Here is a 24,691-nt window from a genome sequence, read left to right as displayed (position 1 = left end):
TTCTTTAGACGCCAAAAAAGACAGCACATCACATAATCGCAAACACCTAACCGCTATGAGACTTCAAATGCAACACATCCTCCACATAAACCAATTAACAGATTGCTGGAGGGCATTCCACCCAACAACGAAAGACTATACACACTACTCCGCCCAAAATAAATCATACTCTAGGATAGACTTCTTCTTGACCTCACACAGAGACCTCAGCTTAATAAGAGACATGTCCATAGGCCCAACAACATGGTCGGACCACTCACCAATATAATATCTCACATTAAGCCTACCATCGCTCCCACGCCCCCAAGGGATTATGGAAACTCAATCCCACTCTCCTACAGACACATAAGGTCCAAGAATCAATAAAAAAACACAAGCTATACTTTAAAGAAAATAAAACCCCGGACACCACAGCCTACACACAATGGGAAGCCCATAAAGCAGTGATAAGGGGAGAACTAATAAAAGGGGGCGCACAGATTAAAAGAGAAAAATACAGACGGATTAACAAACTCCTAGATAAAATCATACAGGTAGAAGAAACCCACAAACACAATATATCCGACTCAATATATTGCACTTTAATCGCCCTTAGGACGGAACTACACTCACTACTACAAGATAAAGCAAAAAAAGGCAATCCTATGGACGAAACACTTATACTACACACAAGGGAATAGGAGCGGTAAACTACTCGCCCAGGCCCTAAAAACAGAAACAAACACTAACATATATCCCCCAAATCAAACATACAGACGAGTCTATAGCACAAATAACAGAAGACATAGCTGAAACTTTCCGAAAATATTAGACCTCATTATTCAACTTAAAGGGGCAAGGGTCTACCACTGAGGATATAAAAAAGTACCTAGAGGACAAATTTGACTCAATACTACCTCCAGCGGCAATGAGATCACTAGAGGAACCGTTCACCATTGACTAAATTAGATTAGCGTTAAAACAGACCCCACATAATAAAAGCCCTGGCGGGTTCTCAGCCTCATACTACAAGACATGCCAAACAGAACTCAACACACACCTACTGGAGGCGATCAACTCTATCCCTTTCCACAATCAAATACCAAACCAAGCATTAGAAGCGACAATAACACTCTTGCCCAAACCAGGGAAAGACTTACAGAAATGTGCCAGTTACAGGCCAATATCTCTGATCAATGTTGACGTCAAGATCTTCACCAAGATGTTGGTGTCTAGGCTTAAACCCTTTTTCCAAGATCTGGTCCACCCTGATCAGGCAGGCTTCGTCCCAGCCAGGGAAGTGAAAGAGAATACTTCCAAAATAATAAATCTAAAAACCACACGTCCCAAACACGAATCCCAACCTTACTCCTGGCAATAGACGCAGAAAAAGCCTTTGACAGGGTGGACTGGACCTTTCTTTTAAACACACTTGAGACATTGGGCTTTGGAAACAGATGGTTACAGTGGATCAGAGCAATATATTCCCACCCAACGGCACGGTTGAAGGTCAACGGACAACTATCTAAGCCATTCAAAATAAGTAACAGCCCCCGTCAAGGATGCCCATTATCACCCCTCCTGTTTATATTAACCCTAGAACCTCTTGCAGGAAGTACGTAAACGATCTAACATACAGGGAATCAGGGTTCAGAAACAGGAGTATAAAGTTTCAGCTTTTGCTGACGACTTATTATTTAACCTAGAACACCCCTTAACCAGTCTCCCTCATCTGACAGAGGTCTTTAATAGATACAGCAAGTTATCTAATTTCAAAATCAACGTAGACAAATGTGAGATATTAAATATAAATGTGCCCAATCACCAAATACGAAAAGTGAAGGAAGCCTATCCTTTCCAATGGGCAAAACACTCCATTAAATATCTAGGGGTACAAATTACTAACACACACAAGACACACTACAAAGCAAACTTTCCAGATCTATTAACAGCCATGAAGAAAGACTTGGATAAATGGGATAGACCTCACTTTCGATGGATGGGACGGATAAATATTATCTCAATGAATGTGCTCCCACGTATTCTATATATCCTAACTAGTATCCCAATACATATTCCAAATCATTTCTTCCGCACTATCCAGTCAATGCTTACATCCTTCATTTGGGCAAAGAAACGTCCACGTATAGCCTTCAATTTACTGACAAGGCCCAAGGAGAGGGGGGGACTGGGATGCCCAAACATACAAAACTACCATAGGGCAATACACCTGGGAAGAATATTGGAGTGGTCTAGAGGAGGAGCCAAAAAAGCCTGGGTAGAAATAGAACAATCGCAAATACAAACACCCCTACACACACTCCCATGGACCCTGTCCACCACCGGAGGCAAGATACTGCATGATCTCCCTACACTATCCCCCACACTCAAAATCTGGAAGACATTACATCGACATACAGAGTTTACACCAACACCATCACCAAACTACCCAATATCCCAAAACCCCCTACTCCCTATGGGCAGGGGTGGCATAATGCAAAGGACTGATCTTACTCAGTCAGAAGACAAATTTATAACATTAAGGGACATAATCACTGATAAAGGAATTATACCTCTGAAGAATCTAACAGGCTCCACAAACGCAACAATGACACAAATATTCCAAGACCACCAACTTAAACATTTCTTAAATAAGGAAGGGTTACTACACTGGAAGCCGAGGGAAGAAACACAGTTTGAGAAGCTATGCTCCCGCCCGCCTACAAATAAAATCATAGCCAAATGTTACCACATGATACAAGAAAGCTCAAACAACCAACTTCCCTGAAATGGTTCTCGACTCCGATAGAAGAGTAGACCTGGTTCACAATTTTCATCAAAATGATGAAATCAAACTCTAGCATTATGTTGCAAGAAATTAATTATAAATTTCTCACGCAATGGTATATTGTCCCCATAGACGCTCATAAATTTAACATCAACTCCCCGCTGTGTTGGAGGTGCGAGAAGGAACACGGTACCTACCAGCACATATGGTGGACCTGTAAGCGAATAAAAACTCAGTAATGTCCCCCTAACCTTTACTCCTGAAACGCTCCTGTTTTTTTAACATTCCTATGTCTTTGAACAAATTCAAACGCTCACTCCTATATTACGTATTAACAGCAGCGAAACCAGTAATAGTGGGACTTTGGAAGACATACAAAAGACCCTCTAGAAGGGAATGGTACATGAAAATAGACAACATCCATAGGATGGAAGAACTGAGAATGTCCACAATGGGTAAATCAAACCAATACTTGGTCACCTGGGAACCATGGATGTCGTTCCTAAAAACAAAACAAGGCTCATAAAGGAGAGAAGGCAGGCACTCTTAATGGGACGGGAAAACGAGTATACCACACTGAAATAGCCTCAACCAGTAGTGAACAAGGCTCATAAAGGAGAGAAGGCAGGCACTCTTAATGGGACGGGAAAAAGAACGGGAAAACGAGTATACCACACTGAAATAGCCTCAACCAGTAGTGAACAAGGCAAATACACAAAGGGAATCCAACAAGAGGTTAGCGAGAATCATAGAAAGAAGTTAATAGGTTCTTGCCACACGAACGAAATTTAAGCAGTAAACAGAATCAGAGAAGGACTAGGGACAAGTAAAATGTAGGAAAATCTTAAGAACACTTTAGTATAACCCCAATGATATGTACAAACTGTATAATCTATGTCATGTTCTTTATGATGACTATACCACATGTACTTTAATTTTCTTTTTTAAGTTGTATAAGTTCCATTTTATCTTTAGATTCACTTATCCACTGTATACCTTGTAAGAATTTATCTGTAAAATAAAAAATAATAATAAAAAAAAAAACAGATGTAGGAGGGATTCAGTCTCTCTTTTGCTCTCCCCATGACTGCCTAAAAATGTAGTAACGGAATGTTTAGCCCCAGCCCCACAGGCCGGAGCCTGTGTAAGTTTGTTCAGGTTCTGTATTGTGCACACAATGTTATAGTGAATGCTCTACTGCCATGGGCTAGTTTGGTGAGGCATGCAGTTTCAGAAAAATAGGGTGCTAGCAGGGAAAAACCAGTTTCCCCCACAAGGGATATATGACATAAAGTAATATCCAAGCACACCAATAGTTAGTGCAGAAAAAGGATTTTAATGCTGTGTTATATGCTTGATAAAGTGCAAAATGTGAAAAACAGAGACACAAGAAAGTACAATCACATGTAAAGTACTGCATGCATAACAATAGAGTGCTCTAGACATAAGGTGCTAACACCATAAACCCATTCAATTTCTAGAAGGTATACTGACCTAGAGCAGGAGACAGGGCAGAGAAAATAGCCCTATTTGAATTACGTGAGAATATGTCCCTGACGTATATAAAGGTGGGGCCTTGGTTGTAATGAACAAAAAGGATTATGACTTGGAAGTTACCAGACACCATCAGATGTACAGACCTATTGCAAACTATTTAAGAATCCCACGGATGAGATTGCTCAGGAATCTGACAGTACCGTAGAGGAGGCAGTGGAACAGGGGATCATTGATAGAGATTTGAAGAAAATTTTAATTAAGGAAAATCCCATCATTCCATTGTTTTTTGTGTTACCCAAAATACACAAAGGCCTGACCAATCCCCCAGGTCAACCAATAGTGGCTGGTACTGAGTCAGTCTTCAAGCCATAATCTATTGTTTTTTAGATTCATTGTTACAACCATGTGTTCTGAACGCCTGGACCTATATTAGGGACACAACAGATTTCCTAATAAAACTACGTGATTTTGGTGAACCACAGAGTGTCACCTTTTTGTGTTTTCGATGGACGTGAGCAGCCTGTACACCTCAATCCCACTTGATGGGGGTGTCTAGGCTGCCTGGTGTCATTTGGCACAATTGGAGTTTGCAACTGACCTATTGAGGATTGTCTTACATCAGAATTATTTCTTGTATAAGAACAGTTTTTTCAAACAACTACAGGGCATTGCGATCTACAGGGTCTAAAGTGGCCCTATCGTATGCCAACCTTTACATGGCCTGTTTTGAGAAGGATCTTGTATATGTACCGCCCCTTTTTAGTTTTGTTAAATTGTGGCTCCGCTTTAGGTGACATTTTCTTTCTATGGAGTGGACCTATGGAAACACTATTAGTTATTTTTTACCTACCATAAAATTCACGATAGAATATGATCCGATGCAGATTCATTTCTTGGATGTTGAGATAATAATAGGAGACACAGATTTTAAAATTTGACATCTACTCCAAGCAGACAGATAGCAATATGTATTTACATTTCTCATCATTCCATTCGCCAAACTCAAACATCCGCCATATTCGCAGATGTTACGATTGAGAAGAATTATCTCTGATGGTGAAACCTTTAACAAACAGGTGGAGGGAATGATGAGAATTTTTTTCCGGAGTGGACTACAGAAAGGAAAGGATCACATACACACTAACACAGGGTAATGGTTTACAAGAGAGTAGACAACAACCTAAACGTATACCTTTTGTTCACAAATTTTCAACCAAACCTAAACAAATGACATGAATAATTAGGAGACACTGGCACCTACTAAGTGGGGATGCGGATTTACAGGAGTCATTTGGAGTGGTTTCGATAATGGCTTTTAAAAAATCTAAAAGCCTCAGGAATGATCTCATACTAGCCAGGGCTACCATTGATGAACGGAAAGTTGACTCGTGGATGCCCCTCCCTCCCAAGCGAATGTTTAAATGTGGTAGGTGTGCCAACTGTAATAACGCTATTAAGACCAATTCTTTTTGACATTTGAGTTTGGGTTACAAGATTGAGTTACAATCCTACATAAACTGCCAATCAGATTACGTGGTGTATTTTATTAAAAAGAAAAAAAAAAAAGACCTTGTGGCAAAGGATATGTTGGATAGACCACAAGAATTTAGATTTTACGCATAGGGGAGCACAAAAGTGCCATTAGGAATTAAGTTATGACATCGTCTGTGGGCAGACATTTACAAGGAAATGGGACATCGCCCCACTGAGGGGGTGTGATTGAGCACAAATCTTCAAATGTAGGAGAGATGTATTGGATATACAAATTAAACACTATTTCCCAATGGTGTGGTTGAAGAGAAAGATTATACTTGTTTTAGATAGATCAATAGGGATAGGTCTATCTTATAATTATAGCTACTTGTTTTGTTCTTATTTTACCCTTTATATTTTAATCACAGTGTTCGAATACTATGGGTTGCATTAATTCACAGGAAGGGTTGGGTCATACCCATTAAAATTTGGAGTACAATCAAACTGGGATCAGTCAAGCGAGGACATCACAGAGGGAACTTCAAGATACCCCATAAATTCATAATCTATTATTATAAAAAAAAAAAAAAATGTAACCCCCTTTTCTCCTTGCATGTGTCCCTGCCCCTATGGATTCTAGGCTGACTGATTATCAGCCTCGACCTCAATGGATTAATGACACTGCTTATTTATATTATATAGAATTTTTTCTAGTATTTTTTTAAACTTTTTTCTTGCACTAGATTCTCCCTGACTCCGTGGATCTGTGGTCACCCAGGCATCTAATTATTTATCCATTTCAATTGAAGTTGTTTTTATTAATGTTCTATATCATTTTTTTATGTTTACGTTTTACATAGTATTGATTGTTTTGATTATTATATACACTGCGTGGCAAAAAAAAAAAAAAAAAAAAAAAGGGTCACGCACTCTAATATTTTGTTGGACCGCCTTTAGCTTTGATTACGGCATGCATTCGCTGTGGCATTGTTTCGATAAGCTTCTGCAATGTCACAAGATTTATTTATGTCCAGCGTTGCATTAATTGTTCACCAAGATCTTGGGAGAGTCTGACCACTGCACAAAGCCTTCTCCAGCACATCCCAAAGATTCTCAATGGGGTTAAGGTCTGGACTCTGTGGTGGCCAATCCATGTGTGAAAATCAGGTCTCATGCTCCCTGAACCACTCTTTCACAATTTGAGCCCGATGAATCCTGGCATTGTCATCTTGGAATATTCCCGTGCCAACAGGGAAGAAAAGTATCCATTGATGGAATAACCTGGTCATTCAGTATTATCAGGTAGTCAGCTGACCTCATTCTTTGGGCACATAATGTTGCTGAACCTAGACCTGACCAACTGCAGCAACCCCAGATCATAGCACTGCCCCCATAGGCTTGTACAGCAAGCACTAAGCATGATGGGTGCATCACTTCATCTGCCTCTATTCTTACCCTGATTCGCCCATCACTCTGGAACAGGGTAAATCTGGGCCCATCAGACCACATGACCTTCTTCCATTGCTCCAGAGTCCAATCTTTATGCTCCCTAGTAAATTTAAGCCTCCCCCCCCCCCCCCCCCCCCCCAATTAGCCTCACTGATTAGTGGTTTTCTTAAGGCTACACAGCTGTTCAGTCCCAATCCCTTGAGTTCTTCACATTGTGCGTGTGGAAATGCTCTTACTTTCACTATTAAACATAGCCCTGAGTTCTACTGTTGTTTTTCTCCTCCCATTATCAAGGTGCCCACAACAAACTTTTCCAATTTAAAATATAGGCTGTTAATAAATTTAATGGTTGCTTGGTTTAAAGCGTATACATTTATCAGGGTATATGTTATAGCGTTAATATTTACTACCTGGTAATGCCCATTTGGATCATTGTCTTGGTACAATAATTCGACTTTTAGTTTACCAGAAAAAATCATTGAAACCTCCTCTTTTTTTCTTCAGATTTTTTAAGTTTGCAGAGATAATCATTGGAAATCTAGTAAATCTAGTAAATCTCCATAACTTTTTGGGATCTTCAATCCAGTGTGTCTCCTGGATAAAGGCCACATCTATATTCTGCTTGTGCATTAAATTATACAAACATCCCCTTTTGTATGGAGAATTCATGCGCTTTACATTGATAGTAAGAAATCTCAAAAACATATATGTATAGTTTGATTATTCCTTTTCCGACCCTCTTGTATTACTTTCCAATACTTTCACTGTGTCCATTCACACTTTGTTTCGTCTTGGACTCCCAGACAGACATTCAGTCTGAGGAGACCCAGATAAAACACCATTCACTCGACAAATATACCTAATCAGAACAAAATGTCTGTGTCAAACTCCCCTTTTCAAGTGAGATTGCCACAAGCTCCTGGAGGAGCGTACTTGCCAGCCTCCTGCCCACAGACTATGGGCCCTGCAGGGAAACCTGTAAAAGACTACCAAACTTGACCGACTGTTAGCACTGATTTCCCTGGAACTGTTTTGGGCATGGGGCCATGCTTGCGGTCGGTCAAAACTATGACTTCCAGGAAATTCCTGAACCCCTGAACCGATCTGGGTGATTTTTGGATATGTTGTTCACCCAGATCGGGGCTTTCAGGGGAAGTGACTTATGGGGATTTGTTGGATTTTGAGGTACTTGCTGAACTTTGTGAAAATGTGTTTTTTCTGCCTGGAGATAATTGAGTTTCCTAACAGAACTTTACTCAATTATCTCCTAAGCAGAGGGGAGGTATTGTGTGCTGCACATGGGCGTGTCACAGACTGTATGTTTGTTCTGATTGGTTTATGTATTTTGTGTTCCTGTGTCCCATCAGGTCCAGGGGGTGTTCCTCTGGCCTGGAAAATTGTATAAAAGGCCAGTGTGTCCCATTGAACTAGAGCTTCCTGCTTACACTCTAAAACTGTGTGTCGTCCAGTTATTGGAGGGAAAGAAGATTTGCATCTGTGTCTGCTGTTCCAGCTTGCAGGAGATTCAACGGGGAAAGTCCTTGTAAGGACTAGAGCGAATTCCCCATTCGGCTCCAGAGTTCCCAGTGACTGCAGAGAACAGCCTAACTGGAGGGGAGGAATTGCTAACATTCAGTGGCCACCACATGTGGCTTGTAGAACATCATCTCTGTGATCCATATAAAAGATAATAAACTAAATCATTTTGTTCCTGCAGCTTACACAATAATAACTACAGATCTCACACTGTGTACCGGGTGTTTGATGATATAAGTGAATGATATCTGCTCTATAACCAAACACATTGCTGATTAAACATCGTCTCACCCAAGGAGATGAGGGGGTGGTGACTCTCCATCATCACTTCCTTGTAAGTTTCCTTTTGCCCTTTTAAATGCTTCCAAACCTAAAAGAAATAATAGACAGTGAGATCCCAACATCTTTATCCAGTCACCATCCAGACACATCCCTTGGTTTTACTCTATGATGTCCCATTCCCAGCAGCCTCACCTCTCCAGTCAGCAGGTGGATGATCTGATTGGTCAGTTCCAGGATGTTCTGCTCATTGTTTCCCTCATGTATCAGTGAGTGAGGTGGACACACCGTGCTGGAGCCCTGGGTCTGGCAGGATCCTCTTAACACACAGGGACTGCTTCTCTGTATTGTAGGATCGTCAGATCTCTTCACAACAATGTAATCCTACATATAAAGAAACACGTATTAAAATATCTCTCCTATAAGCCTAGACTTCACTCGTTACACAGAACATCACTTTGTTACCTTGGAGTTATTTATAAAGCGGTTTCAATATCTTTTTCCTGGAACGGGAATCACCTTAAAGGGACACTATAGTACAGCTTAATGTAGTTGTTCAGGTGAGATCTATAGCTCCCTGCAGGCCATCTAATGTAAACACTATTTTCAGAGAAAATACAGTGTTTACATTGATAGGAATACTCAGACGGCCACCAGAGGGACTTCCTATCATGTATGGCCCTAAAAAGGCCATGTACACGTATTAAAATACGTCTGACGTGTGCAGGAGAGAGAAGGCACTGTGTGCGCGCCTTCTCTCTCCAGCCTGTCAGCAGAGGAGGGAGCAGGCAAAGACCGCGAGCTGAGCTGTCAGTCAGCTCAGCTCGCTGCCGCGCACACTGCGCGCATGTGCGGTAGTGCGCTCAGGACTTCAGAGGGTGGCAAATGGAAGCGTCTGATTGCCCCTGTTCGCGCCCGCCTATTTCGTCATTTTGACGAAATAGGGGGCGCGGCTTCACGAGGCTCCCGGTGCTGGAACGAGGTGAGTAAAAGACTCTGCCTGGAGAGTCCCTTTAATCCTGGTAGTATGTGCTTGTACCACACCCACCTCTGTCACTGCTACCCCTGTCTGTGTGTGCGATGCCGGCCTTCTCCATCATAAAGTCCTGTATAGTGCACAGGGCTGAGAAATGCTATGCTAGGGCTACCTGTTTATAATCATGTCTTATGATCATCACAATCCCCACATTTATACCATAACCCAACTTTAACACCAACAGAAAAAAATCCAGAATTCTCTGTAGGGCAATCCAGCACCGCTAATGACCCACAATCTTGTATGTTATATGTCTACATTCACACAGGGTCTACCTGGCTACTATAATAGATATATATATTTTTTTTTAATTCTTTATTTTATTTGTGCATCGAGTTAACAAGCAGTTTTGCACTGCCACGACAGCTGGTGCAAACATAAAGGAAACATGTAATAACAGTAGTGTAGCATCAGAAACATAGCACATTTTTAAATTATAGCAGGAGTAACATATTAGACATATCAGGCTGCGACACACAGTGCTAGTGGTAGCTGTAATTAGGTTAGCTGGATGCTCTAACACACTGGGAATGTGTAGGTCTTTTGATTAAAGGCACAGCACCCATGGATGTCACCAGAATGATATTAACTATTGTAACGGACCGTTTCACTTACAAGAGGATAAAACCCAGTTTAGGCGATAATCCCCTTTCCAGATGCACAGGCAGCTACTGCAAACACCATTCTCCCGACTGGAACCACACGAACACTGGAACAGCTGAACAAGAAAAGCAGACATCGGCTTACACTCTTGGCAGTCAGCTTACAATCCCATTCCCCCAAAGACCGAGACGACACATCGCTTTGAGGGTTAAGCAAGAACTCTAGACTGGGACACCCAGTCTGGCTTTTATTTCCAACTCACACATACAGGCCACACCCAGGGGGAGGCATAAAAGAACCAATGACATAGATGTTACCTCCCACACATCCCCTCCCCTTAGTGTGACACATAATCCCATTATGCATACAGAGTAAAATATACTTTTACACAACTTTCATAATTTTAAAACCATACATCACATTCACATAAAAATACATATCCACAATCAATCCATTCAGGGGAACAACATATTAAAAAAATGGCATGAATCCGACCAGGGGTTTAAAAGTTACTAAAAGTATCTTTTGGGCCCTGGCTTGCAGCATGGCACAATCTGGCTCAAACAGAAGTAAAACATCCCCCACAATGCATCCCGGCTTCCTCCCTTCTGCCCTGGAGATAATTGGAGAAGTAATCCAATTATCTAGGACTAGAGTCAGACTCCATTAACCACATGGTTGCAAAAAGACAGTAAAATACATAAAATTACATACTGATACATTTAACACATAAAACACCCATTTCTACATATCCCCAGTTTAACTGAACACATAAATACCTACATAATATTTAAGACAGTATTACTGTGATATGTTACAAAGTCTTAAAGGGATATTAGTCCCAAAAGTCCCAATATGTCCATCGCTGATTTTAAAGGGCCAGTAGCAGCAATATAAATTATTACATGCCCAAATATAGTGTTTATAGAGCAATATGTCCATGGGCCGTAGTCGCAGGGCAGGAGGCTAGCAGCCAGGCCTCTCCAGTTCACAGTGGCGAAGCTGGTTTCGCCACATTTCTCCCCTTTGCCAATTAGACTAACAGGGTACCTGACTTTCTGCCGGTCAGTGCCCTGGTTAGTCCAGCAACCCACCCACGAAACAGAAATAACAGAGCAGCCCACCCACACTAACCGGTTACTACATCTGGGTGAGGAAGGATTTTGTCCAAGTTCTGGTGTTTCACCACTGCTGGGTGGGAGACGGGTAGGCTGCCTTGGTGGGTTGCTGAGGGGGCAGAGACCAGCGGTACTCTGTCCTGTTGCCAGCACTACCACGGGAGTAGTCTGGTGGGCGCCTGGTTGCTGGAGACTGGCTGTCTCCCCTTTAGGTGCACAGCTCGACTGCCGGAGGGGGAGACCGACTGTCTCCCCTTTGGATCCATCACACTGAGGCTGGGGAACAGGACCGACCGTCCCTATCCCTTGTGCTGTAAGTGCAGAGACTACGGTCCCATCTGCACAGTTGTGGGGCTTAACATCTCCCCTTGGTGGGTTAGGTTGCCGTGGGAGAGAGGGTGTAACAAGTTCCTCTCTCTGGATGGCAAACTGCCGCTGGGGAGAAAGGATGGCACCTTCTGCTCCCTGGGGTACACACTGCCGCTGGGGAGGAAGGATTGCACCTTCTGCTCCCTGAGGTACACACTGCCGCTGGGGAGGGAGGACGCTGCTCTCCTCTCCCTTCACCTCACACTGCCTTCCTGGCACATCACTTTGTTGCTGGGGGGCAGGAACAACAACCTCTGCCCCCTGTAACTCAGCCTGCCGCTGGGGAGGATGGACGACACCATCAGCTCCCGGAGACACACACTGCCGCTGGGGAGGAAGGACTGCACCTTCTGCTCCCTGGGGCACACACTGCCGCTGGGGAGGGAGGACGCTGCTCTCCTCTCCCTTCCCTTCACACTGCCTTCTTGGCATATCACTTTGCTGCTGGGGGGCAGGAACAACAACCTCTGCCCCCTGTAACTCAGCCTGCCGCTGGGGAGGATGGACGACACCATCAGCTCCCGGAGACACACACTGCCGCTGGGGAGGGAGGACGCTGCTCTCCTCTCCCTTTACTTCACACTGCCTTCCTGGCATATCACTTTTCTACTGGGGGGCAGGAACAACAACCTCTGCCCCCTGTAACTCAGCCTGCCGCTGGGGAGGAAGGACGACACCTTCATCTCCCTGGGACACACACTGCCGCTGGGGAGGAAGGACGGCACCTTCAGCTCCCTGGGACTTACTCTGCCGCTGGGGAGGATGGACGACACCATCAGCTCCCTGGGTTACACACTGCCGCTGGGGATCTGGGCCGACTGCCCAGCATCCCTGTAGGGCCGGTAGAGAGACCTCGGTCCCATCTCCACCTGCCTGTTGTGGTTCCTCACAGGACCAATCTATGAGGACCCCTACTTCGGGTTCTTCCTGCCGCCTCGGGGGGGGCGGCTAACCTCCTCGGATGCAGCCTCTACTCTGCTGCTGTACCACTCTTCCTGCTCATCATACTCTTCGTCCATCTTTGAGTTTTGCTCAGCCATGACCTGGTTCCAGATCCCCTGGAATGTGTCCATGGATATATAACCCCCATACTGGGCCACTTGCTGCCTCACCTTGGCCATAAAATCATCTTCAGCGTCAGAGCCTTCCATACTTGTCTGCTCCAAGTCGCTGGATACCTCTGCTGCCAGGGGCGCTGCACGAATGCTAACGTTGCCCTCAATTTGTAACTCCAAGGAATTGGTGTTCTGTAGCTGTCCTTCTGGCTGTGGGAACAATCCCGCAGCTTGTTGGTTCCTCTGCGTCGTTCGCAGCATGAGGTACGCCTGTACATCGTTGTAGACCCGGTCTGCCATCCGCTCCGCTCGGGCTGGTGAGAATAGAGCCATCCTGCTCCTATATTCCCTGGCAAACTCGGATTCCTCCTTCTCCCTCGGAGGTGCTGCAGCAGCTGCGACTCTGTCTCCTTCCATTTTACTGATTTCCTTTGTAGATAGGATCGCTGTACGGATACTAGCGTTGCCCTCAATTTGTAATCCAGAAATGGTGTTGTCTGTAGCTGTCCCTCTGTTTGTAGGAACGATCCCGCCGCTGCCACCAATTGTAACGGACCGTTTCACTTACAAGAGGATAAAACCCAGTTTAGGCGATAATCCCCTTTCCAGATGCACAGGCAGCTACTGCAAACACCATTCTCCCGACTGGAACCACACGAACACTGGAACAGCTGAACAAGAAAAGCAGACATCGGCTTACACTCTTGGCAGTCAGCATACAATCCCATTCCCCCAAAGACCGAGACGACACATCGCTTTGAGGGTTAAGCAAGAACTCTAGACTGGGACACCCAGTCTGGCTTTTATTTCCAACTCACACATACAGGCCACACCCAGGGGGAGGCATAAAAGAACCAATGACATAGATGTTACCTCCCACACATCCCCTCCCCTTAGTGTGACACATAATCCCATTATGCATACAGAGTAAAACATACTTTTACACAACTTTCATAATTTTAAAACCATACATCACATTCACATAAAAATACATATCCACAATCAATCCATTCAGGGGAACAACATATTAAAAAATGGCATGAATCCGACCAGGGGTTTAAAAGTTACTAAAAGTATCTTTTGGGCCCTGGCTTGCAGCATGGCACAATCTGGCTCAAACAGAAGTAAAACATCCCCCACAATGCATCCCGGCTTCCTCCCTTCTGCCCTGGAGATAATTGGAGAAGTAATCAAATTATCTAGGACTAGAGTCAGACTCCATTAACCACATGGTTGCAAAAAGACAGTAAAAGACATAAAATTACATACTGATACATTTAACACATAAAACACCCATTTCTACATATCCCCAGTTTAACTGAACACATAAATACCTACATAATATTTAAGACAGTATTACTGTGATATGTTACAAAGTCTTAAAGGGACATTAGTCCCAAAAGTCCCAATATGTCCATCGCTGATTTTAAAGGGCCAGTAGCAGCAATATAAATTATTACATGCCCAAATATAGTGTTTATAGAGCAATATGTCCATGGGCCGTAGTCGCAGGGCAGGAGGCTAGCAGCCAGGCCTCTCCAGTTCACAGTGGCGAAGCTGGTTTCGCCACAACTATGTTAAAGCAGTTAGAAAGAAAACTCATAACATTAACAATATCATAGTGTAGGCGTTTCTTGTTAAATTAGATAACACACATAGGAATTGCTTAACTGATATATGATAGATTACATGAAAGGTAATACTCGTTTGGGAGTAGTTATTAATTAGGGGTGCTCAGTTTGCCGGACCCTTAATGGCACAACCGCTGGGCATTTTTGATGTCAGGCTATACATTGACACTGCCGGGTATGGCGATCAGTAGGTACCGTATATACTCGATTATAAGCAGAGTTTTTCAGCACATTTTTTGTGCTGAAAACCCCCAACTCGGCTTATACTCGAGTCAGAGTCTGTATTATGGCAATTTGCATTGCCATAATACAGACAGGGGCTGTGGGGGCTGCAGAGAGATGTTACTTACCTTTCCTGCAGCTCCTGTCAGCTCTCTCCTCCTCCGCCGGTCCGTTCAGCTCTTCTGTCAGCTCACAGTGTAAATCTCGCGAGAGCCGCGGCTCTCGCGAGATTTACACTGGGAGCTGACCGAGGTGCTGAACGGACCGGCGGAGGAGGAGAGAGCTGACAGGAGCTGCAGGAAAGGTAAGTAACATCTCTCTGCAGCCCCCACAGCCCCCTCCTACACAGTGCCCATCCACTGGACCACCAGGGAAGGAGAGCCCCCTCCCTGGCCAGCTAGCAAGCAGGGAGGGGGGACGAAAAAAATGTATATATATTAATAATAATAAAAAAAAATAATAAAATAAAAATAATAATAAAATAAAAATAAAAAAAATAATAATAATAAAAAAATGTAATGAAGCAAAAAAAATATTAAAATAATTAAAAAATAAAAATGCCCACCCCCCACCAAGGCTCTGCATCACACTCTGCATTACACACACACACACACACACACACTGCATTCATACACACACACACACTGCATTCATGCACACACACTGCATTCATACACACACACTGCATTCATACACACACACTGCATTCATACACACACACTGCATTCATACACACACTGCATTCATACACACACACACTGCATTCATACACACAGCATTCTCATACACACACTGCATTCATACACACACTGCACTCATACACACAGCATTCTCATACACACACACTGCATTCATATACACACACTGCATTCATATATACACTGCACTCATATACACACTGCATTCATTATATACACACACTAAATAAATATTCAATTAATATAATTTTTTAAGGATCTAATTTTATTTAGAAATTTACCAGCAGCTGCTGCATTTCCCACCCTAGTCTTATACTCGAGTCAATAAGTTTTCCCAGTTTTTTGGGGTAAAATTAGGGGCCTCGGCTTATATTCGGGTCGGCTTATACTCGAGTATATACGGTAGTTAGGGAGTATTATATCCTGTCCTGTTAATTGTTATGATTATATTGGAAAACGTAAGGATATGCAAATACAGCGACAGACAGTTCTGGCTAACGTTAGAAATGGCCAAGGAGGCTTTCGGTATATAAACTAATCATCTCCCAGTGGTATGTAGCTGCTGTGGGAGTTTATATACTTTGTCAAGAGTCCATTCAGCCGATGCCTGTGAGTGGGGGGTCAGTGACCCGGTCTTAGGTGTTGTAACCCTTGTTTGGGCCAATGTAGCTTGGCAGGGCGTTGGGGGAGTGGGGCTGGTGGTTGCATACCCCGCTCCCCTGGGCCTGCAGGGCTAAGTCCACCCTGATCGAAGGATAGTGGATGTATTTCACCCCTTGTTGTGCCTTCTGTTTCTTGCGCCGTGCAGTCACAGAAGTCTCTGCTGATTCCCAGCATTTTGGTTAGGTAGACTCGGGTGTGCCCTCAGAGCTGCTGCAGGGGGTCGGCGCTTCAGCAGCGGTGATGATCTCTGCCTTGCAGCTCGGGGCTCTCCTCTGTTTTGCCTGCCAGTGACGTCCTTTGTAGGGGGTGCTCGTGGTGTACCAGAGGGTGAGTCGGGACTCTGTATTGTCACCATCTCGGGTGACCCCTGCTTCCGCGGAAGAGAGAGGGGAGCCAGGTGTCCCAGCTGGGCGGGAGAGGGTTCCGTAGTCCCAGCTTTCGCGTTAGCCAGGGTCGGCACTGGGGTCTGGCTGTTATTCTCCACCCGCCTCCAGAACCGCCTGCAGACGGCGTCAAATTGTGCCATGAAGGCCTCTGCCCAGTCATTTGCTCTCTGTCATTCTGTGGCTGCTGCAGTGCTGTCGGTTTGAATTGCACCCTGGAGCGTCTCGGAGGTGAGTTCTCCCTGTGTGAAGGTGGACCGGGATAACCCCCACAAGGGGGGGACGGGGACGGATACCCCTGTATGCCGAGTCAGCCATGTGGGTAGGCCTTAGGCCAAGTGGATTTTGCTTGTCTGGTAGCTTGATTGGAATCATATTAATCTTCTCTGTGTATCCCCACGTTTGGAGGCTTTTCTGACATGATTGATCGCTGGTTTGACTGTGATAATCAGCTTTGTCGCTTGCTGCAGGAGCTGCTGAGGCTAACGTCCTCTCCTACTAGAATAGATGTATTAATTACATGTTTATTAAATATATACCCAGTATCTACTTTACAAATTTCTCCATAAAAAGTCTCAGAAAATCCATGTTAAAGCACAGGATAAAAGTGTGTAGTTGCTGTGACATTCCCAGAATCCCTCACCTCTCCAGTCAGCAGGTAGTTGACCTCCAGGGTCAGATCCAGGATCTTCTCAGTCATCTGATTCCTGTTTGTGTTTGTCATCATTAAGCCAATCAGGCAGCCTGAGAACAGGAATTAGAATATTCTGTAATTACATATACATAGTGTATTTCAATGGATACAATAAATACATTATATACACAGCATATACCTGGGGCTGTATATTTACCCCATACATTATATACACAGTATATACAGGGGGTGTATATTTACCCCCCATACATTATATACACAGTATATACAGGGGGTGTATATTTACCCCCCATACATTATATACACAGTATATACAGGGGGTGTATATTTACCCCCCATACATTATATACACAGTATATACAGGGGGTGTATATTTACCCCCCATACATTATATACACAGTATATACAGGGGGTGTATATTTACCCCATACATTATATACACAGTATATACAGGGGGTGTATATTTACCCCATACATTATATACACAGTATATACAGGGGGTGTATATTTACCCCATACATTATATACACAGTATATACAGGGGGTGTATATTTACCCCATACATTATATACACAGTATATACAGGGGGTGTATATTTACCCCATACATTATATACACAGTATATACAGGGGGTGTATATTTACCCCATACATTATATACACAGTATATACAGGGCGTGTATATTTACCCCATACATTATATACACAGTATATACAGGGCGTGTACATTTACCCCATACATTATATACACAGTATATACAGGGGGTGTATATTTACCCCATACATTATATACACAGTATATACAGGGGGTGTATATTTACCCCCCATACATTATATACACAGTATATACAGGGGGTGTATATTTACCCCCCATACATTATATACACAGTATATACAGGGGGTGTATATTTACCCCCCATACATTATATACACAGTATATACAGGGGGTGTATATTTACCCCATACATTATATACACAGTATATACAGGGGGTGTATATTTACCCCATACATTATATACACAGTATATACAGGGGGTGTATATTTACCCCATACATTATATACACAGTATATACAGGGGGTGTATATTTACCCCATACATTATATACACAGTATATACAGGGCGTGTATATTTACCCCATACATTATATACACAGTATATACAGGGCGTGTATATTTACCTCATACATTATATACACAGTATATACAGGGGGTGTATATTTACCCCATACATTATATACACAGTATATACAGGGGGTGTATATTTACCCCATACATTATATACACAGTATATACAGGGGGTGTATATTTACCCCATACATTATATACACAGTATATACAGGGGGTGTATATTTACCCCATACATTATATACACAGTATATACAGGGGGTGTATATTTACCCCCATACATTATATACACAGTATATACAGGGGGTGTATATTTACCCCATACATTATATACACAGTATATACAGGGGGTGTATATTTACCCCCATACATTATATACACAGTATATACAGGGGGTGTATATTTACCCCATACATTATATACACAGTATATACAGGGGGTGTATATTTACCCCATACATTATATACGCAGTATATACAGGGGGTGTATATTTACCCCATACATTATATACACAGTATATACAGGGGGTGTATAGTTACCCCATACATTATATACACAGTATATACAGGGGGTGTATAGTTACCCCATACATTATATACACAGTATATACAGGGGGTGTATATTTGCCCCATACATTATATATATATATATCCCACATACATTACAGGCAGTTCCCATTGATCTCACATTAGATACATAGAACATTATATACAGGGGGTGTATATTTACCCCATACATTATATACACAGTATATACAGGGGGTGTATATTTACCCCATACATTATATACACAGTATATACAGGGGGTGTATATTTACCCCATACATTATATACACAGTATAAACAGGGGGTGTATATTTACCCCATACATTATATACACAGTATATACAGGGGGTGTATATTTACCCCATACATTATATACACAGTATATACAGGGGGTGTATATTTACCCCATACATTATATACACAGTATATACAGGGGGTGTATATTTACCCCATACATTATATATATATATATTTCCCACATACATTACAGGCAGTTCCCATTGATCTCACATTAGATACATAGAACATTATATTTGAACATTTCCTTTGTGTAACTGTATAGGAAGCTCATCATATAACAATAGTCACCTGACTGGCAGCTCCTCCCTGTGTTTCCCAGCACTGTATCCACTACCTCTGCACGATCTCACAGTAATGGGGCTTCTCAGGATAAACACACAGCAGCAGCTCAAACCTCCAAACACAGATACTGGGAGCTAGAATGTAATGGGCGCTTTAATATGACGTCACTGGGAAACACACTACTGGGCGGCCATCTTTGTCTCGGGCAGTATGGAAGAATTAATTAATTAATTCAATATATTGCTAAAAACTGGTTTATTTTTAGTAAATTATTTGATTACTGGTTCCCATACATTATGGATCTGCCCTCACTTCCTCTGGCTATTGATGGCAGTTTTGCCCTAAACAAAGATGGCCGCCCAGTAGTGTGTTTTCCAGTGACGTCATATTTAAGCGCACATGACATTCTAGCTCCCAGTATCTGTGTTGGGAGGTTTGAGCAGCTGCTGTGTGTTTATCCTGAGAAGCCCCATTACTGTGAGATCGTGCAGAGGTAGTGGATACAGTGCTGGGAAACACAGGGAGGAGCTGCCAGTCAGGTGACTATTGTTATATGATGAGCTTCCTATACAGTTACACAAAGGAAATGTTCAAATATAATGTTCTATGTATCTAATGTGAGATCAATGGGAACTACCTGTAATGTATGTGGGAAATATATATATAATGTATGGGGTAAATATACACCCCCTGTATATACTGTGTATATAATGTATGGGGTAAATATACACCCCCTGTATATACTGTGTGTATAATGTATGGGGTAAATATACACCCCCTGTATATACTGTGTATATAATGTATGGGGTAAATATACACCCCCTGTATATACTGTGTATATAATGTATGGGGTAAATATACACCCCCTGTATATACTGTGTATATAATGTATGGGGTAAATATACACCCCCTGTATATACTGTGTATATAATGTATGGGGTAAATATACACCCCCTGTATATACTGTGTATATAATGTATGGGGTAAATATACACCCCCTGTATATACTGTGTATATAATGTATGGGGTAAATATACACCCCCTGTATATACTGTGTATATAATGTATGGGGTAAATATACACCCCCTGTATATACTGTGTATATAATGTATGGGGTAAATATACACCCCCTGTATATACTGTGTATATAATGTATGGGGTAAATATACACCCCCTGTATATACTGTGTATATAATGTATGGGGTAAATATACACCCCCTGTATATACTGTGTATATAATGTATGGGGTAAATATACACCCCCTGTATATACTGTGTATATAATGTATGGGGTAAATATACACCCCCTGTATATACTGTGTATATAATGTATGGGGTAAATATACACCCCCTGTATATACTGTGTATATAATGTATGGGGTAAATATACACCCCCTGTATATACTGTGTATATAATGTATGGGGTAAATATACACCCCCTGTATATACTGTGTATATAATGTATGGGGTAAATATACACCCCCTGTATATAATGTATGGGGGTAAATATACACCCCCTGTATATACTGTGTATATAATGTATGGGGTAAATATACACCCCCTGTATATACTGTGTATATAATGTATGGGGTAAATATACACCCCCTGTATATACTGTGTATATAATGTATGGGGTAAATATACACCCCCTGTATATACTGTGTATATAATGTATGGGGGTAAATATACACCCCCTGTATATACTGTGTATATAATGTATGGGGGTAAATATACACCCCCTGTATATACTGTGTATATAATGTATGGGGGTAAATATACACCCCCTGTATATACTGTGTATATAATGTATGGGGGTAAATATACACCCCCTGTATATACTGTGTATATAATGTATGGGGGTAAATATACACCCCCTGTATATACTGTGTATATAATGTATGGGGTAAATATACACCCCCTGTATATACTGTGTATATAATGTATGGGGGTAAATATACACCCCCTGTATATACTGTGTATATAATGTATGGGGGTAAATATACACCCCCTGTATATACTGTGTATATAATGTATGGGGGTAAATATACACCCCCTGTATATACTGTGTATATAATGTATGGGGGTAAATATACACCCCCTGTATATACTGTGTATATAATGTATGGGGGTAAATATACACCCCCTGTATATACTGTGTATATAATGTATGGGGGTAAATATACACCCCCTGTATATACTGTGTATATAATGTATGGGGGTAAATATACACCCCCTGTATATACTGTGTATATAATGTATGGGGGTAAATATACACCCCCTGTATATACTGTGTATATAATGTATGGGGGTAAATATACACCCCCTGTATATACTGTGTATATAATGTATGGGGGTAAATATACACCCCCTGTATATACTGTGTATATAATGTATGGGGGTAAATATACACCCCCTGTATATACTGTGTATATAATGTATGGGGGTAAATATACACCCCCTGTATATACTGTGTATATAATGTATGGGGGTAAATATACACCCCCTGTATATACTGTGTATATAATGTATGGGGGTAAATATACACCCCCTGTATATACTGTGTATATAATGTATGGGGTAAATATACACCCCCTGTATATACTGTGTATATAATGTATGGGGTAAATATACACCCCCTGTATATACTGTGTATATAATGTATGGGGGTAAATATACACCCCCTGTATATACTGTGTATATAATGTATGGGGGTAAATATACACCCCCTGTATATACTGTGTATATAATGTATGGGGGTAAATATACACCCCCTGTATATACTGTGTATATAATGTATGGGGGTAAATATACACCCCCTGTATATACTGTGTATATAATGTATGGGGGTAAATATACACCCCCTGTATATACTGTGTATATAATGTATGGGGGTAAATATACACCCCCTGTATATACTGTGTATATAATGTATGGGGGTAAATATACACCCCCTGTATATACTGTGTATATAATGTATGGGGGTAAATATACACCCCCTGTATATACTGTGTATATAATGTATGGGGGTAAATATACACCCCCTGTATATACTGTGTATATAATGTATGGGGGTAAATATACACCCCCTGTATATACTGTGTATATAATGTATGGGGGTAAATATACACCCCCTGTATATACTGTGTATATAATGTATGGGGGTAAATATACACCCCCTGTATATACTGTGTATATAATGTATGGGGGTAAATATACACCCCCTGTATATACTGTGTATATAATGTATGGGGGTAAATATACACCCCCTGTATATACTGTGTATATAATGTATGGGGGTAAATATACACCCCCTGTATATACTGTGTATATAATGTATGGGGGTAAATATACACCCCCTGTATATACTGTGTATATAATGTATGGGGGTAAATATACACCCCCTGTATATACTGTGTATATAATGTATGGGGGTAAATATACACCCCCTGTATATACTGTGTATATAATGTATGGGGGTAAATATACACCCCCTGTATATACTGTGTATATAATGTATGGGGGTAAATATACACCCCCTGTATATACTGTGTATATAATGTATGGGGGTAAATATACACCCCCTGTATATACTGTGTATATAATGTATGGGGGTAAATATACACCCCCTGTATATACTGTGTATATAATGTATGGGGGTAAATATACACCCCCTGTATATACTGTGTATATAATGTATGGGGGTAAATATACACCCCCTGTATATACTGTGTATATAATGTATGGGGGTAAATATACACCCCCTGTATATACTGTGTATATAATGTATGGGGGTAAATATACACCCCCTGTATATACTGTGTATATAATGTATGGGGGTAAATATACACCCCCTGTATATACTGTGTATATAATGTATGGGGGTAAATATACACCCCCTGTATATACTGTGTATATAATGTATGGGGGTAAATATACACCCCCTGTATATACTGTGTATATAATGTATGGGGGTAAATATACACCCCCTGTATATACTGTGTATATAATGTATGGGGGTAAATATACACCCCCTGTATATACTGTGTATATAATGTATGGGGGTAAATATACACCCCCTGTATATACTGTGTATATAATGTATGGGGGTAAATATACACCCCCTGTATATACTGTGTATATAATGTATGGGGGTAAATATACACCCCCTGTATATACTGTGTATATAATGTATGGGGGTAAATATACACCCCCTGTATATACTGTGTATATAATGTATGGGGGTAAATATACACCCCCTGTATATACTGTGTATATAATGTATGGGGGTAAATATACACCCCCTGTATATACTGTGTATATAATGTATGGGGGTAAATATACACCCCCTGTATATACTGTGTATATAATGTATGGGGGTAAATATACACCCCCTGTATATACTGTGTATATAATGTATGGGGGTAAATATACACCCCCTGTATATACTGTGTATATAATGTATGGGGGTAAATATACACCCCCTGTATATACTGTGTATATAATGTATGGGGGTAAATATACACCCCCTGTATATACTGTGTATATAATGTATGGGGTAAATATACACCCCCTGTATATACTGTGTATATAATGTATGGGGGGTAAATATACACCCCCTGTATATACTGTGTATATAATGTATGGGGGGTAAATATACACCCCCTGTATATACTGTGTATATAATGTATGGGGGATAAATATACACCCCCTGTATATACTGTGTATATAATGTATGGGGGATAAATATACACCCCCTGTATATACTGTGTATATAATGTATGGGGGATAAATATACACCCCCTGTATATACTGTGTATATAATGTATGGGGGATAAATATACACCCCCTGTATATACTGTGTATATAATGTATGGGGGATAAATATACACCCCCTGTATATACTGTGTATATAATGTATGGGGGATAAATATACACCCCCTGTATATACTGTGTATATAATGTATGGGGGATAAATATACACCCCCTGTATATACTGTGTATATAAT

General features: G+C 41.6%; 1 pseudogene; it reads right to left on the bottom strand.

Moving 5' to 3' along the window:
* Positions 1-9,366, bottom strand: part of LOC134574853 (zinc finger protein 665-like) — a 35,669-nt pseudogene extending 26,303 nt beyond the window's left edge.
* Positions 9,367-24,691: the final 15,325 nt, after the last annotated feature.

The sequence above is a fragment of the Pelobates fuscus genome, chromosome 10 (genome assembly GCF_036172605.1).
Source record: "Pelobates fuscus isolate aPelFus1 chromosome 10, aPelFus1.pri, whole genome shotgun sequence".
Taxonomy (NCBI): domain Eukaryota; kingdom Metazoa; phylum Chordata; class Amphibia; order Anura; family Pelobatidae; genus Pelobates; species Pelobates fuscus.
Note: the sequence above shows the minus strand (reverse complement) of the source record. Positions and strands in the feature narration are given on the sequence as shown.